We start from the raw sequence: 17,698 nt of genomic DNA on the forward strand, positions 1-17,698 counted from the left end.
TATGTGATTTGTATGGAGAATTAAGGTACGAAAATTGTATTTCACAGAGTATTGTAATCTTTGGAATTGTATAATGGCTATTTAAAGGAGAACTGCACGTATCAATTGTCATGAGCATTAATGATTTTGGGTAGGAAAATGATATTTCAAGTACTTTGGCTATATTAAGGAAACGTTCGCATGTTAAGTTATGGGCATATATGATTTTAGCAGGAATAAGTTTTTCGAAGCAGTTTGGAGTTGTCAGGCGTACAATGCTTATATGATATGGTAAGCATGCATTCTTGGGTAGTTTGTCTGTTAAACGGGCATGGTAGGGGTACGATTTCCCTCCGAAGTGACTATCATGTACGTTATTGACAGTAAAATTTTATTTCGAGTCGTAAGGTCATGTTAAGAATACAGTACGAATTAGATATTATGAGCATGTATGATTTAGGTAGGAAAGTGCTATTTGAAGTAGTATGGTCCAATATAGGATACATATCAAATCAGATTTGATAAGTATGTTTGATTCTGCTAAGAATGAGCTATTTCAAGTAGAATGATTATGTTAAGAGTTAAGTTCGCATCATATGTGATTGATATGGAGAATTAAGGTACGAAATTGGTATTTCCCACAGTATTGGTATCTTTGGAATTGTATAATGTCTATTAGTGAGAGCAGTATGCATCAATTGTGATGAGCATTATTGATTTTGGGTAGGAAAATGATATTTCAAGCACTTTGGCCATATTAAGAAAACGTTTGGCATCTTAAGTTATCGGCTTATATGATTTTAGTAGGAATAAGTTATTTGAAACAGTTTGGCCATGTTAGGCATACACTTTTTATATGTGATAAGCATGCATTTGTGGGTAGTTTTTCTGTCATACGTGCATGTCAGGGGTACGGTTTGCGTCAGATGTGATGATCCTGTACGTTATTGGCAGGAAAATGTTATATCAAGTCGTAAAATCTAATTACAGATAAATTACTAATCAGATGTGATGAGTATGTGTGATTGAAGTAGGAAAGTGCTAGTACAAGTAGTATGGTCATATTTAGGTTACATATCAAATCAGATGTGATAAGTATGTTTGATTCGGCTAAGAATGAGCTATTTCAAGTAGTATGATTATGTTAAGAGTTCACTTCGCATCATATGTGATTTGTATGGAGAATTAAGGTACGAAAATGGTATTTCACAGAGTATTGTTATCTTTGGAATTGTATAATGGCTATTTAAAGGAGAACTGCACGTATCAATTGTCATGAGCATTAATGATTTTAGGTAGGAAAATGATATTTCAAGTACTTTGGCCATATTAAGGAAACGTTCGCATGTTAAGTTATGGGCATATATGATTTTAGTAGGAATAAGTTATTCGAAACAGTTTGGAGATGTCAGGCGTACAATGCTTATATGATGTGATAAGCATGCATTCTTGGGTAGTATGTCTGTTAAACGGGCATGTTAGGGGTACGGTTTCCCTCCGAAGTGACTATCATCTACGTTATTGGCAGTAAAATTTTATTTCGAGTCGTAAGGTCATATTAAGAATACAGTACGAATTAGATATGATGAGCATGTATGATTTAGGTAGGAAAGTGCTATTTGAAGTAGTATGTTCCAATTTAGGATACATATCAAATCAGATTTGATAAGTATGTTTGATTCTGCTAAGAATGAGCTATTTCAAGTAGAATGATTATGTTAAGAATTCAGTTCGCATCATATGTGATTGATATGAAGAATTAAGGTACGAAATTGGTATTTCCCACAGTATTGGTATCTTTGGAATTGTATAATGGCTATTTAAGTGAGAGCAGTATGCATCAATTGTGATGAGCATTATTGATTTTGGGTAGGAAAATGATATTTCAAGCACTTTGGCCGTATTAAGAAAACGTTTGGCATCTTAAGTTATCGGCTTATATGATTTTAGTAGGAATAAGTTATTTGAAACAGTTTGGCCATGTTAGGCATACACTTTTTATATGTGATAAGCATGCATTTGTGGGTAGTTTTTCTGTCATACGTGCATGTCAGGGGTACGGTTTCCGTCAGATGTGATGATCCTGTACGTTATTGGCAGGAAAATGTTATATCAAGTCGTAAAATCTAATTACAGATAAATTACTAATCAGATGTGATGAGTATGTGTGATTGAAGTAGGAAAGTGCTAGTACAAGTAGTATGGTCATATTTAGGTTACATATCAAATCAGATGTGATAAGTATGTTTGGTGCTGCTAAGAATGAGCTATTTCAAGTAGTATGATTATGTTAAGAGTTCAGTTCGCATCATATGTGATTTGTATGGAGAATTAAGGTACGAAAATTGTATTTCACAGAGTATTGTAATCTTTGGAATTGTATAATGGCTATTTAAAGGAGAACTGCACGTATCAATTGTCATGAGCATTAATGATTTTGGGTAGGAAAATGATATTTCAAGTACTTTGGCTATATTAAGGAAACGTTCGCATGTTAAGTTATGGGCATATATGATTTTAGCAGGAATAAGTTTTTCGAAGCAGTTTGGAGTTGTCAGGCGTACAATGCTTATATGATATGGTAAGCATGCATTCTTGGGTAGTTTGTCTGTTAAACGGGCATGGTAGGGGTACGATTTCCCTCCGAAGTGACTATCATGTACGTTATTGACAGTAAAATTTTATTTCGAGTCGTAAGGTCATGTTAAGAATACAGTACGAATTAGATATTATGAGCATGTATGATTTAGGTAGGAAAGTGCTATTTGAAGTAGTATGGTCCAATATAGGATACATATCAAATCAGATTTGATAAGTATGTTTGATTCTGCTAAGAATGAGCTATTTCAAGTAGAATGATTATGTTAAGAGTTAAGTTCGCATCATATGTGATTGATATGGAGAATTAAGGTACGAAATTGGTATTTCCCACAGTATTGGTATCTTTGGAATTGTATAATGTCTATTAGTGAGAGCAGTATGCATCAATTGTGATGAGCATTATTGATTTTGGGTAGGAAAATGATATTTCAAGCACTTTGGCCATATTAAGAAAACGTTTGGCATCTTAAGTTATCGGCTTATATGATTTTAGTAGGAATAAGTTATTTGAAACAGTTTGGCCATGTTAGGCATACACTTTTTATATGTGATAAGCATGCATTTGTGGGTAGTTTTTCTGTCATACGTGCATGTCAGGGGTACGGTTTGCGTCAGATGTGATGATCCTGTACGTTATTGGCAGGAAAATGTTATATCAAGTCGTAAAATCTAATTACAGATAAATTACTAATCAGATGTGATGAGTATGTGTGATTGAAGTAGGAAAGTGCTAGTACAAGTAGTATGGTCATATTTAGGTTACATATCAAATCAGATGTGATAAGTATGTTTGATTCGGCTAAGAATGAGCTATTTCAAGTAGTATGATTATGTTAAGAGTTCACTTCGCATCATATGTGATTTGTATGGAGAATTAAGGTACGAAAATGGTATTTCACAGAGTATTGTTATCTTTGGAATTGTATAATGGCTATTTAAAGGAGAACTGCACGTATCAATTGTCATGAGCATTAATGATTTTAGGTAGGAAAATGATATTTCAAGTACTTTGGCCATATTAAGGAAACGTTCGCATGTTAAGTTATGGGCATATATGATTTTAGTAGGAATAAGTTATTCGAAACAGTTTGGAGATGTCAGGCGTACAATGCTTATATGATGTGATAAGCATGCATTCTTGGGTAGTATGTCTGTTAAACGGGCATGTTAGGGGTACGGTTTCCCTCCGAAGTGACTATCATCTACGTTATTGGCAGTAAAATTTTATTTCGAGTCGTAAGGTCATATTAAGAATACAGTACGAATTAGATATGATGAGCATGTATGATTTAGGTAGGAAAGTGCTATTTGAAGTAGTATGGTCCAATTTAGGATACACATCAAATCAGATTTGATAAGTATGTTTGATTCTGCTAAGAAAGAGCTATTTCAAGTAGTATGATTATGTTAAGAGTTCAGTTCGCATCATATGTAATTGATATGGAGAATTGAGGAACGAAAATTGTATTTCACAGAGTATTGTAGTCTTTGGAATTGTATAATGGCTATTTAAAGGAGAACTGCACGTATCAATTGTCATGAGCATTAATGATTTTGGGTAGGAAAATGATATTTCAAGTACTTTGGCTATACTAAGGAAACGTTCGCATGTTAAGTTATGGGCATATATGATTTTAGCAGGAATAAGTTATTTGAAACAGTTTGGAGATGTCAGGCGTACAATGCTTATATGATGTGATAAGCATGCATTTTTGGATAGTTTGTCTGTTAAACGGGCATGTTAGGGGTACGGTTTCCCTCCGAAGTGACTATCATGTACGTTATTGGCAGTAAAATTTTATTTCGAGTCGTAAGGTCATATTAAGAATACAGTACGAATTAGATATGATGAGCATGTATGATTTAGGTAGGAAAGTGCTATTTGAAGTAGTATGGTCCAATTTAAGATACACATCAAATCAGATTTGATAAGTATGTTTGATTCTGCTAAGAATGAGCTATTTCAAGTAGTATGATTATGTTAAGAGTTCAGCTCGAATCATATGTGATTGATATGGAGAATTAAGGTACGAAATTGGTGTTTCCCACAGTATTAGTATCTTTGGAATTGTATAATGGCTATTTAAGTGAGAGCAGTATGCATCAATTGTGATGAGCATTATTGATTTTGGGTAGGAAAATGATATTTCAAGCACTTTGGCCGTATTAAGAAAAACGTTTGGCATCTTAAGTTATCGGCTTATATGATTTTAGTAGGAATAAGTTATTTGAAACAGTTTGGCCATGTTAGGCATACACTTTTTATATGTGATAAGCATGCATTTGTGGGTAGTTTTTCTGTCATACGTGCATGTCAGGGGTACGGTTTGCGTCAGATGTGATGATCCTGTACGTTATTGGCAGGAAAATGTTATATCAAGTCGTAAAATCTAATTACAGATAAATTACTAATCAGATGTGATGAGTATGTGTGATTGAAGTAGGAAAGTGCTAGTACAAGTAGTATGGTCATATTTAGGTTACATATCAAATCAGATGTGATAAGTATGTTTGATTCGGCTAAGAATGAGCTATTTCAAGTAGTATGATTATGTTAAGAGTTCAGTTCGCATCATATGTGATTGATATGGAGAATTAAGGTACGAAATTAGTATTTCCCACAGTATTAGTATCTTTGGAATTGTATAATGGCTATTTAAAGGAGAACTGCACGTATCAATTGTCATGAGCATTAATGATTTTAGGTAGGAAAATGATATTTCAAGAACTTTGGCCATATTAAGGAAACGTTCGCATGTTAAGTTATGGGATATATGATTTTAGCAGGAATAAGTTATTCGAAACAGTTTGGAGATGTAAGGCCTACAATGCTTATATGATGTGATAAGCATGCATTCTTGGGTAGTTTGTCTGTTAAACGGGCATGTTAGGGGTACGATTTCCCTCCGAAGTGACTATCATGTACGTTATTGGCAGTAAAATTCTATTTCGAGTCGTAATGTCATATTAAGAATACAGTACGAATTAGATATGATGAGCATGTATGATTTAGGTAGGAAAGTGCTATTTGAAGTAGTATGGTCCAATTTAGGATACACATCAAATCAGATTTGATAAGTATGTTTGATTCTGCTAAGAATGAGCTATTTCACGTAGTATGATTATGTTAAGAGTTCAGTTCGCATCATATGTGATTGATATGGAGAATTAAGGTACGAAAATTGTATTTCACAGAATATTGTAATCTTTGGAATTGTATAATGGCTATTTAAAGGAGAACTGCACGTATCAATTGTCATGAGCATTAATGATTTTGGGTAGGAAAATGATATTTCAAGTACTTTGGCTATACTAAGGAAACGTTCGCATGTTAAGTTATGGGCATGTATGATTTTAGCAGGAATAAGTTATATGAAACAGTTTGGAGATGTCAGGCGTACAATGCTTATATGATGTGATAAGCATGCATTTTTGGATAGTTTGTCTGTTAAACGGGCATGGTAGGGGTACGGTTTCCCTCCGGAGTGACTATCATGTACGTTATTGGCAGTAAAATTTTATTTCGAGTCGTAAGGTCATGTTAAGAATACAGTACGAATTAGATATGATGAGCATGTATGATTTAGGTAGGAAAGTGCTATTTGAAGTAGTATGGTCCAATATAGAATACATATCAAATCAGATTTGATAAGTATGTTTGATTCTGCTAAGAATGAGCTATTTCAAGTAGAATGATTATGTTAAGAGTTAAGTTCGCATCATATGTGATTGATATGGAGAATTAAGGTACGAAATTGGTATTTCCCACAGTAGTGTTATCTTTGGAATTGTATAATGGCTATTTAAAAGAGAACTGCACGTATCAATTGTCATGAGCATTAATGATTTTGGGTAGAAAAATTATATTTCAGGTACTTTAGCCATATTAAGAAAACTTTGGCATCTTACGTTATGGGCATATATGGATAAAGAAGGAATAAGTGATTTGAAACAGTTTGGCCATGTTAGGCGTACAATTCTTATTTGATGTGATAAGCATGCATTTTTGGGTAGTTTTTCTGTCTTACGGACATGTCAGGGGTACGGTTTGCGTCAGATGTGATGATCATATAGATTGTTTGTAGGAAAATATTATTTCGAGTCGTGAGGTCATATGAACAGTACAGTAGGAATCAGATGTGATGAGCATATATGATTTAGGCAGGAAAGTGCTATTTCAAGTAGTACTGTCATATTTAGGGTATTTCACACCAAAGCATTGTTATCTTTGGAATTGTATAATGGCTATTTAAGTGAGAACAGTATGCATCAATTGTGATGAGCATTATTGTTTTTGGGTAGGAAAATGATATTTCAAGTACTTTGGCCGTATTAAGAAAACGTTTGGCATCTTAAGGTATCGGCTTATATGATTTTAGTAGGAATAAGTTATTTGAAACAGTTTGGCCATGTTAGGCATACACTTCTTATATGTGATAAGCATGCATTTGTGGGTAGTTTTTCTGTCATACGTGCATGTCAGGGGTACGATTTACGTCAAATGTGATGATCCTGTACGTTATTGGCAGGAAAATGTTATATCAAGTCGTAAAATCTAATTACAGATAAATTACTAATCATATATGATGAGTATGTGTGCTTGAAGACGGAAAGTGCTAGTTCAAGTAGTATGGTCATATTGAGGTTACATATCAAATCAGATGTGATAAGTATGTTTGATTCTGCTAAGAATGAGCTATTTCAAGTAGTATGATTATGTTAAGAGTTCAGTTCGCATAATATGTGATTTGTATGGAGAATTAAGGTACGAATATAGTATTTCACAGAGTATTGTTATCTATGGAATTGTATAATGTCTATTTAAAGGAGAACTGCACGTATCAATTGTCATGAGCATTAATGATTTTAGGTAGGAAAATGATATTTCAAGTACTTTGGCCATATTAAGGAAACGTTCGCATGTTAAGTTATGGGCATATATGATCTTAGCAGGAATAAGTTATTTGAAACAGTTTGGAGATGTCAGGCGTACAATGCTTATATGATGTGATAAGCATGCATTTTTTGATATTTTGTCTGTTAAACGGCCATGTTAGGGGTACGGTTTCCCTCCGAAGTGACTATCATGTACGTTATTGACAGTAAGATTTTATTTCGAGTCGTAAGGGTATATTAAGAATACAGTACGAATTATATATGATGAGCATGTATGATTTAGGTAGGAAAGTGCTATTTGAAGTAGTATGGTCCAATTTAGGATACATATCAAGTCAGATTTGATGAGCATGCATGATTCTGTTACGAATGTGCTATTTCAAGTAGTATGATCGTGTTAAGAGTACAGTTCACATCATATGTTATTGGTATGGAGAATTAAGGTACGAGAATGGTATTTCACAGAGTATTGCCATCTTTGGAATTGTATAATGACTATTTAAAGGAGAACTGTACGCATCAATTGTCATGAGCATTAATGATTTTGGGTAGAAAAATTATATTTCAGGTACTTTAGCCATATTAAGAAAACTTTGGCATCTTAAGTTACGGGCATATATGGATAAAGAAGGAATAAGTGATTTGAAACAGTTTGGCCATGATAGACGTACAATTCTTATATGATGTGATAAGCATGCATTTTTGGGTAGTTTTTCTGTCTTACGGACATGTCAGGGATACGGTTTGGGTCAGATGTGATGATCATAAAGGTTGTTTGTAGGAAAATATTATTTCGAGTCGTGAGGTCATATGAACAGTACAGTAGGAATCAGATGTGATGAGCATATATGATTTAGGCAGAAAAGTGCTATTTCAAGTAGTACGGTCATATATAGGGTATTTCACACCAAAGTATTGTTATCTTTGGAATTGTATAATGGCTATTTAAGTGAGAAGAGTATGCATCAATTGTCATGGGCATTATTGGTTTTGGGTAGGAAAATGATATTTCTAGTACTTTGGCCATATTAAGAAAACGTTTGGCATCTTAAATTATCGGCTTATATGATATTCGTAGGAATAAGTTATTTGAAACAGTTTGGCCATGTTAGGCGTAGACTTCTTATATGATGTGATAAGCATGCATTTGTGGGTAGTTTTTCTGTCATACGGGCATGTCAGGGGTACGGTTTGCGTCACATGCGGTCATCAAGTACGTTATTGGTAGGAAAATGTTATTTCGAGTCGTAAGGTCATATTAAGAATATAGTACGAATCAGATAAGATGACCCTTTATGATTTAAGTAGGAAAATGCTATTTAAAGTAGAATGGTCATATTTATGGTACATATCAAATCTGATGTGATAAGCCTATTTTATTCTTGAAAGAATGTACTATTTGAAGCAGTATGATCATGTTAACAGTACAGATCGCATCATATGTGATTAGTATGGAGAATTAAGGTACGAGAAATGGTATTTCACACAGTATTGCTATCTTTGGAATTGTATAATGGCTATTTAAGTGAGAACAGTACGCATCAATTGTCATGAGCATTATTGATTTTGGGTAGGAAAATAATATTTAAAGTACTTTTGTCATATTAAGAAAACGGTTGGCGTCTTAAATTATGGGCATGTATGACTTCAGCAGGAATAAGTTATTTGAAACTGTTTGGCCATGTTAGGAATACAATTCTTTTATGATAAGATAAGCATACATTTTTTGTGAAGATTTCTGTTATACATACATGTCAGGGGTTCGGTTTCCGTCAGATGTCATGATCATGTACGTTATTGATAGGAAAATGTTATTTCGAGTCGTAAGGTAATATTAAGAATACAGTATGAATCAGATATGATGAGCATGTGTGTTCTAGGTAGGAAAGTGCTATTTGAAGTAGTATGGTCATATTTAGGGTACATATCAAATCTGATGTGATAAGCCTATTCTATTCTGGTTAGAATGTGCCATTTCAAGTAGTATGATCATGTTAAGGGTACAGTTCACATCATATGTGATTGGTATAGAGAATTAAGGTACGAAAATTGCATTTTACACAGTATAACTCTCTTTGGTATTGTAAAATGGCTATTTTAGTGAGATCTCTACGCATCAATTACCATGAGCATTTTTGATTTTGGTAAGGAAAATGATATTTCAACTACTTTGACCATGTTAAGAAAACGGTTGGCGTCTTAAATTATGGGCACGTATGATTTTAGCAGGAATCAAATATTTGAAACAGTTTGGCCATGATAGCCGTATAATTCTTTTATGATGTGATAAGCATGCATTTTTCGGTAGTTTTTCTGTCTTACGGGCATGTCAGGGGTACCGTTTCCGTCAGATGTGATGATCATGTATGTTATTGGCAGGAAATTGTTATTTTGAGTCGTAAGGAAATATCAAGAATACAGTACGAATTAGATATGATGAGCATGTATGATCAAAGTAGGAAAATGCTATTTGAAGTAGCATGGTCATACTTAGGTTACATATCAAATCAGATGTGATGAGCATGTATGATTCTAGTAAGAATGTGCTTTTTCAGATAGTATGACCATGTTAAGAGTTCAGTTCGCATCATATGTGATTAGTATGGAGAATTAAGGTACGAAAGGGATATTTCACACAGTATTGTTATCTTTGGAATTGTATAATGGCTATTTAAAGGAGAACTGTACGCATCAATTGTGATGAGCATTAATGATTTTGGGTAGGAAAATGATATTTCAAGTACTTTGGCCATATTAAGAAAACGGTCGACATCTAAAGTTATGTGCATATATGATTTTAGCAGGAATAAGTTATTTGAAAGTTTGGCCATGTTAGGCGTTCAATTCTTATATGATGTGATATGCATGCATTTTTGGGTAGATTTTCTGTCATACGGGCATGTCAGGGGTACGGTTTCCGTCAGATGTGATGATCGTGTACGTAATTGTTAGGAAAATTATATTTTAAGTCCTTTGGCCTTATTAAGAAAACGGTTGGCATTTTTAGTGATGAGCATGTATGATTTTAGCAAGAATAAAATTTTTGAAACAGTTGGGCCATGTAAAATTATTATATGATGTGATAAGCATGCAATTGTTTGGGTAGTGTTTCTGTCATACGGCCATGTTAAGACTACAGTCCGCATCAGATGTAATGAGCATGAATGAGTTCCGACTCGAAAGTGCTATTTCACGGACTATGGCAATGTTAAAGGTACAGTTGGGATCTGATATGATGAGCATACTTTGGTAAGGAAAGTGCAATGTTAGTAGTATTGGCTATGTGAAGAGTAGGCTTCGAATCATCTGTTTAAAAGAGTTTGGACATGTCAAGCATACAATTCGCATCAGATTACATAACCAGGCTATATTTTGGTTTTGGGTAGTTTTTCGGACAAACGGCCATTTTAAGCGCAGGGTCCGCATCAGACGTTATGAGCATGAATGGGTTTTGACCGGAAAGTGTTATTTCACGGACTATAACAAAGCAAAGAGTGCAGTTTGCATCAGATGTGATGTGCATATTTTGGTAAGGGAAGTATGATTCCAAGTAATATGACCATGTGAAGTGTAGGTTTCGAAAAAGGTGTGAGGGAAATGAATGATTTAATGGATGTATAGAAGGGTAACATTTGTATCCATTCAAGATCCTTGATATTGTTCAATTTTTCACCGCTTTAATTACATATCACAACTTTCTAGGTATGTGCCTTTAAAAAAAAAAAAAAAAAAAAAAAAAAAAAAAAAAAAAAAAAAGCTTTCTTAAGAACAGACGCATGATGTATCCTTCTGATTTAAACAATAACACAATATTTGAATGGCTAGATTAGTATACAACATTTTCCCTCCCAGGTTTTCTAGGTTAAGTGAACTATATTTGACATTACGCGTCACTTAGATTTAAACAGCGATTTGAATTTGAGGAATAGTCATAAGCTACAACCTTCAAACAAAAACAGTCTAAGCCATTAAGCAAGCCATTTTGTATCAAATATTTACTCTTCATATTACATAAAATAAGAAATTGAATATTATTTCAAGATTACCTACTGAATTATGTTACACATGCCTTATTTTTTGGTTGATAAGGAGACAAATTAAGGTTATTTTTTTTACATAATTAAGTCCATTTTTCAGTTAGTGAATTACTTAGACTTACCAATTTTATACGACTGCAAAACACATTTGGATGTATTATGTTAAAGGTGTGTAGTTGGAGTCTGTAGACAATTTGATTTCCGTAATTTAATACGAGTTTCCCTTGTATAGGTACTTCTAAGTTGGTACATGAAAGTTTAACACATATATGTCCACTGTGGTGGACGCATTTTTCAACAAATGGTGGGCATTCCAGTGGGAACAAATTGTGCTCTTCTACTAGCTGACCTATTTCATCACTCTTATGAGGCCGACTTTATAGCTGATCTGATTCGAAAGAAAGAATATCGTTTAGCTAGAACCTTTAATTTCAGTTTCCACTATATAAGTGACGTATCATCTTTAAAATTCCTGATTTAATATTTGATACATAGCATCTATGCCCCCCCCCAAAAAAAAAAAACAAAAAAAACTTTGAGATAAAGGATACAACAGACCTTGACCTACAGTTAGAAATCGATGTATGATCAGATTCTAAAATTACAGTTATTTAAATGGTTTAAATTTTTACCATTATTTCTTTTCTCAGCTCTTCGCTTCACACAAAATTACTAGAAGATTTTTGTTGTTTATTTTCTAGTGATATTTAACTGAACTTTTTAGTGCCACCTGGGGATAGAACTACTTTGATTTGTGTATGACTACAATTAAGGCAAAGTCTTCTTTCTCCTTCTGATGTTATTTTTTAGTGTAACAGAAATGGCCAAATAATTTGGATTGACAAATTAATTCACTTTAAGACATTAGAGTTAAATAACTTTGAGGCCTATCGAAGGACTAACTGAAAACACTGCCATTGGTATTTGACCACTTATTGGTCAATTTGCTCAAATTTCTTTGTTGAAAATAGGGTAACTTTGCTAAGGGTTTAAAAAAAAACCTGGATGGATTTTGGTAAGTGTTGTTCAAAAGTAAAGGTAAAAGATAGGGGAATGGCAACATATATTTTTTCAATTTATCTAAAATAAGTGGAATACAAATACTTTCAACTATTATCATTACACAATTATCAAGTATCATGATACTTGCGAGAAACATACTTTAAATTATATAAATAACCCCATTCCCTCAAAGTGTTGTAATACTTTAAACAAATGCTACTACCAATTAATTTAATGTTAATTCCAGTAAGTAGTTAAAACTATCACGAAAGAAACTAGAGGCTCAAGAGAGCCTGAATCGCTCACCTGGTTAACCATTTCCTTATTTGAAAAACTTGAGGAATGAGACAGGCTAAGTTAAAATCAACTAAATTGTCAAATGCAGGAAATGCTTTTCATAGCATTTTCATGGCCTGAACCAGAATTTTGCTAAAGGCAACAATTTTTTTTTTTTTTTTTCAAAAACCCGTCTTAATCCGAACGGTCAATTTGTGTGGGATACCCTAAGGAACATGTATGCTAACTGTCATTGAATTCTGTAAAATGGATTTTGAGAAGCAGATTTTCAAAGTTGCATATGCGAAAATATAAAAAAAACTGTTTCAGGGGCCGTATGACCAATCGTTTTGAAAATTTTGGTCATAGGTCTGTCTCATAATGCTAAACAATATTACCCAGACAGAAATTTGCTAAAGGCAACGATTTTTGAGTTATTTGCAAAAAATTGCCATCTGAACCTATGTTCTATTTTTAGTAACGGCGGCAATATTTTTTCATGAATCAACAATACCAACAACCATTTTGTGTGGAATACCCTAAGAAACATAAATGCCAAATTTCATTGAATTCTGTCCAATAGATTTTGAATAGATTTTCAAAGTTGCACATGCAAAAAATCCAAAAAAAATCTGTTTCCGAGGCTGTAACTCCTACATCAGTTGACCAATCATTTTGAAAATTTTGGCATAGGTCCATCTCATGATGCTGAAAAATTTTATTCGTGCCAGATATTTGCTAAAGGCAACGATTTTTGAGTTGTTTGCAAAAAACTGCAATCTGACCCCTATGTTCTATTTTTAGTAACAGCAGCCATGTTTTTTCAATGATCAAAAATCCCAACGATCATTTTGTGCAAAACACCCTAAGGAATAATCATGCAAAGTTTAAAACCTGTCAGTTTAGTAGTTTCAGAGGAGAAGATATTTTAAAATTTGTCCACGACGACGACGGACCCCAAGTGAGCTAAAAAGCATCGTTATAGAAATATCCTTATTGTGACATGAATCGCCATTCATACAGAAGTTTAAAGGTACCAGAAGTTCAGCAGTTTTTTTTTTCCACACTCATTTGTAATATGCAATCTATCAAAATTTCATATTCTATGTATTTTCTAAAATAAAATAAACCTAACTTCTATCCTTAAAAATCTGAGAGAAAAATGCTCATTACAAACTGTGTCAGTATACCAATCTGTTATTCCAAAGTTCTTCTTCCTTTCATTTGAACAGGGTACGTGACTGATCAACCTAATGCTGGAAAATAAATGCTATTTTTCCTCCATTCCCCTGGGTGAACAAATAGGAAAAGTGTTTTTTTTTTTTTTCAAAAAAATACATCCATTTTATGACACAAATAAATATTTACAAAGGTCTAATACTATAGTTTGACCCTTGTCTGGGAATATTACAATCACTGAACACATCAAGGAAGACAGCTTTTTTCCCTCCTGAAAAAAAGAAATAAATTCAATGCAGTTCAATCCATAAATAATGAAAACTGAACAAAATAAAACCATATTACTTATGGCTGTCATGAACTTGTAGTGAATCCATCTGCACAATGAATACTTATTTGTACAAAATGCCAATAGTTTTTCTTTCTTTTTTCTTCTTCCCTGAATTGACTTTTTATGAGCAACTGAGCGGGTGTTGCTAGAAAAACAGAGGATGCTTACCATATCAGTGCACTATGGTTATGCTTCCAGTTTTTGTGGAGTCTTAGATGCTTATTTACTTCTGTTTTACCTTGCATGTACAGTAGTCCCACTCTTGAGAGAACAACCCATTTGCAACATAAAAGAGGCTTTACAAAAGGGGTGGTCTCTATAAAGGAATTGATCTGAAAATCAAAATGGCTGAAAATATATACAAAATGTTCCTTATGTAACAGATTTGCTTTTCTTTTGTAGGACCTTTATGTATAATCCAGATAATGTCTGTTACATGTTTTATGAATATTAAAATGCCTTTTATTATCTGTTTAAAATGCAAGTATGACACATTAAAATATAACAATGTATTTAAACATAAGATGCATTCATTAAAAGAACTTGAACGTGTACATTGTATCAGATTTACTTTGAAAAATGAACTGATGTCAGACTGTTTTCATAATTAAAATGTTCTCCTTTTTCCAAATAATATTTTGAATTTGCATTTTACACACCTTAAAATCTGCCGCCAGCTTCCTCAAACTGTGACCCTTTTCAGTTAATTTAATGACTTTAACTTTGTTTTCGAGTGTCAACACTTTCATTTTTTTTTAACAGATGTCATCTTTGTTTACCAATTGTGCAATCACAGAAGTGTAACTTTAACCTTTCAGGTCAAACTATTGAACATCCGGTCTCAAACTTCTGGTTTATCATTGTTATCAAAGTTGTCAATAAACAACAGCATGGTTGTTTTTGAGAGGACAAAGGATATTTTTGGCCGAAAAAAGGTGGCCTTCAAAAAGGGGTTAATTAGTATATAAAAGAGTTAATGCAAGAGAAATATGGCCAGGAGAAAGGAGTGGTCTTTCAAATGAGGGGCCCTAGAAAGGGGGACTGCTGTATAATATTTCAGTGATTTTTTATTCTTGGTTGTGTGTCAGTTATCCATGCCTGTCTTTGTCTCTGAATTACATTCTTTTAGTTTCCACTATAATCCTTGAACTCTCTCATCATTAGTTTGATAAAGAAGTGTATTTCTTATAAAAAACATATCCCCAATACATAAACAAAACTGTAAAATTTACTTATTTTATTCATCTCTTGCTTTCTAACCTACTAGGTAAATTAAGCAATGAAAAACACATTTTTTACTAAAATGCAGTTCTTTTTTCTGGAAAAGTAGAAAATCAACATTTTAACTACACAATTTGATTGTGCTTTATATGCTAACAAATAAAAATGCTTACAAAAATCTCTTAAGAATGTCATTTCCAAACAGTTTCCAAATACATAAACCTATGGTGCTGCTGCAGGGCACAGTTGTTCAGTTTAACCTAAACAACCTGGCAACTGACATCTATCATTGATTGCTTGATCCTATAAAAAACAGATAATTACTTTTAATACATGAAATAAAACACAATTTGCCAAAATTATACCACAATACTTGAAATTCTATGCATTATGCTATGCAAATTAGGCCTCAGACTGAATCATGAACAATTTATGGTTTACTGCAAGAAATATCACTAAAGTATGATAAAAGAAGATATTCCAGACCTGTCAACAACTACAATATTCGTCATAATAGAAATTTGCATTAAAATTGTTCTACAACATGGCAAACATGAATAAATTTGATATTAAGTGACCAAAATCCTCAAAAATATATATTATTTTTAGAAAAAATATCAATTAAGAATAGCAAAAATGCATTAGGTGAGTGATTTTTACTTTCAAATGTAAGTGTGCACACATACACAGAAAAATTCTATATCAGCCCAAACACAAAAATATGTTTGTTTGCTGTTTCTCAACCCAATGATTTAAAGCTTAGGTCAGTAGGTAGGAAAAAACAAATTCTTCTATTGAAATTATCAGAGAGGAAGAAATGCATAAGGAATGTAACATAAGTGAGGTAATTAGTTAGTCTCGTATCCATGATGATTTATTATTATTTTATCCATAATTTTATGTTGCTTATGATGTTATATAAAAAGTGTGTATCAATTATATCATTGATATGTTAATTTGTAATTATATTGTAATGATCAATATCTTGAATTATGATACATGTACAACTTTCATGCATATAGAATGTTTCAAGAAATTTGATTTTAACTTAAAAAACCTAGACCAATCCACAAAGATTGGGAAACTGTCAAACCTTAAAGTCAAAAGCACATGTTTTCTACTTTCACTTTGGTGGTGTTGTGCTGCAGTACTCCTTATCAACTGGACATACCTCCTCTTTCCTGTCTTTGAATCTGTATATAAAAATCACACATTTTATCTACTTGGATACATCTTTAAATATGGCCAAAATTCAAGTCAAAAATTACATGCAGCTGTTTAAAAAAAAAAAAACATAAAAGGAACTCTGACTATTTTATTAGCCTCCATGTTTTGACGTAGACCCGCTCAAGAATATCAATACAATACTTGTACCTATTACTATAGGCAAAGTTTGCGATAAATTTTTAAAAAAAATCTTGAGTAAATGTGATATGTTTTGAAATACCTTACAAGTTTTTTTTATAACTTCCATGGGAAATAAGGTTGTAGCCGACAAAGAAGTTGGTTTGTTAAGGGCAAAATTTGGCCTCAAAAACAAAGTCTACATGAAAAAACTCTAATATTGTTTCTCAAGCTCTTTAATGTGTTCTATAGTTGATTTGATTGGTTTATGGTAATAATTTGAACATATAAGCCCTTCAAACTTGACCGAGATTGGAAAAATCTGTTAAAAAGGCTGGAAAACACCAAATTTTGTGTAGTTTATTACTCTTTGAACAATGGCCACATGCATGTTGAATCTCTTGCTTCATATATTTTGTGTATAATTGTCAGTTACAACTCGTGTAAAAATATCTTGAGTCAACAGATGTGTGGCAACTTCTGCTCCACACAAAAATCACCGTAAAAATTGCAGAAATGTTCAAGGTTTTTGTAAAAGTCTCATAAATGCACACTGTTATTTCTGGAATAAAATCATAAATCTTGTCAAAAACATCTTAAATTCAGTGTTTGCCACCATTTTACTATACTGCTATTACTTAGAAATCAGATAATCAAATTTTCAAAAAAGCCCAAATTAAGAGGCAAAAAAGGGTCCTTACCAAACATTCTCCTTTATAGGTATAAATTCTGAAAAAAAAACTCCCATTACTTTCTATGCTTAGCCATCACAAAATCAACACCCATATTTTTTTACCATTCAAAACCTGGATTTTTCATATATTGTTTAGAT

General features: G+C 32.9%; 1 long non-coding RNA gene across 21 annotated transcripts in view; it reads right to left on the reverse strand.

The window, feature by feature from the left end:
* LOC148623895 (uncharacterized) overlaps positions 1-17,698 on the reverse strand; it is a 79,748-nt gene that overhangs the window by 44,332 nt on the left and 17,718 nt on the right. For 11 of the 21 annotated variants that reach the window (XR_015919563.1, XR_015919575.1, XR_015919572.1 and 8 more), the window contains 3 exons: positions 16,616-16,715; positions 15,696-15,825; positions 11,636-14,241 (listed from right to left, as the gene is read on the reverse strand). This is a non-coding gene — a long non-coding RNA (uncharacterized LOC148623895). Of the gene's footprint in view, positions 1-11,635; positions 14,242-15,695; positions 15,826-16,615; positions 16,716-17,567; positions 17,596-17,698 lie in introns of those variants that run through there. The other 10 variants (XR_015919573.1, XR_015919571.1, XR_015919570.1 and 7 more) reach the window with 2 other exon arrangements.

The sequence above is a fragment of the Perna viridis genome, chromosome 2 (genome assembly GCF_037379345.1).
Source record: "Perna viridis isolate PV_CMFRI_1.1 ecotype Kerala chromosome 2, ASM3737934v1, whole genome shotgun sequence".
NCBI classification, from domain to species: Eukaryota; Metazoa; Mollusca; class Bivalvia; order Mytilida; family Mytilidae; genus Perna; species Perna viridis.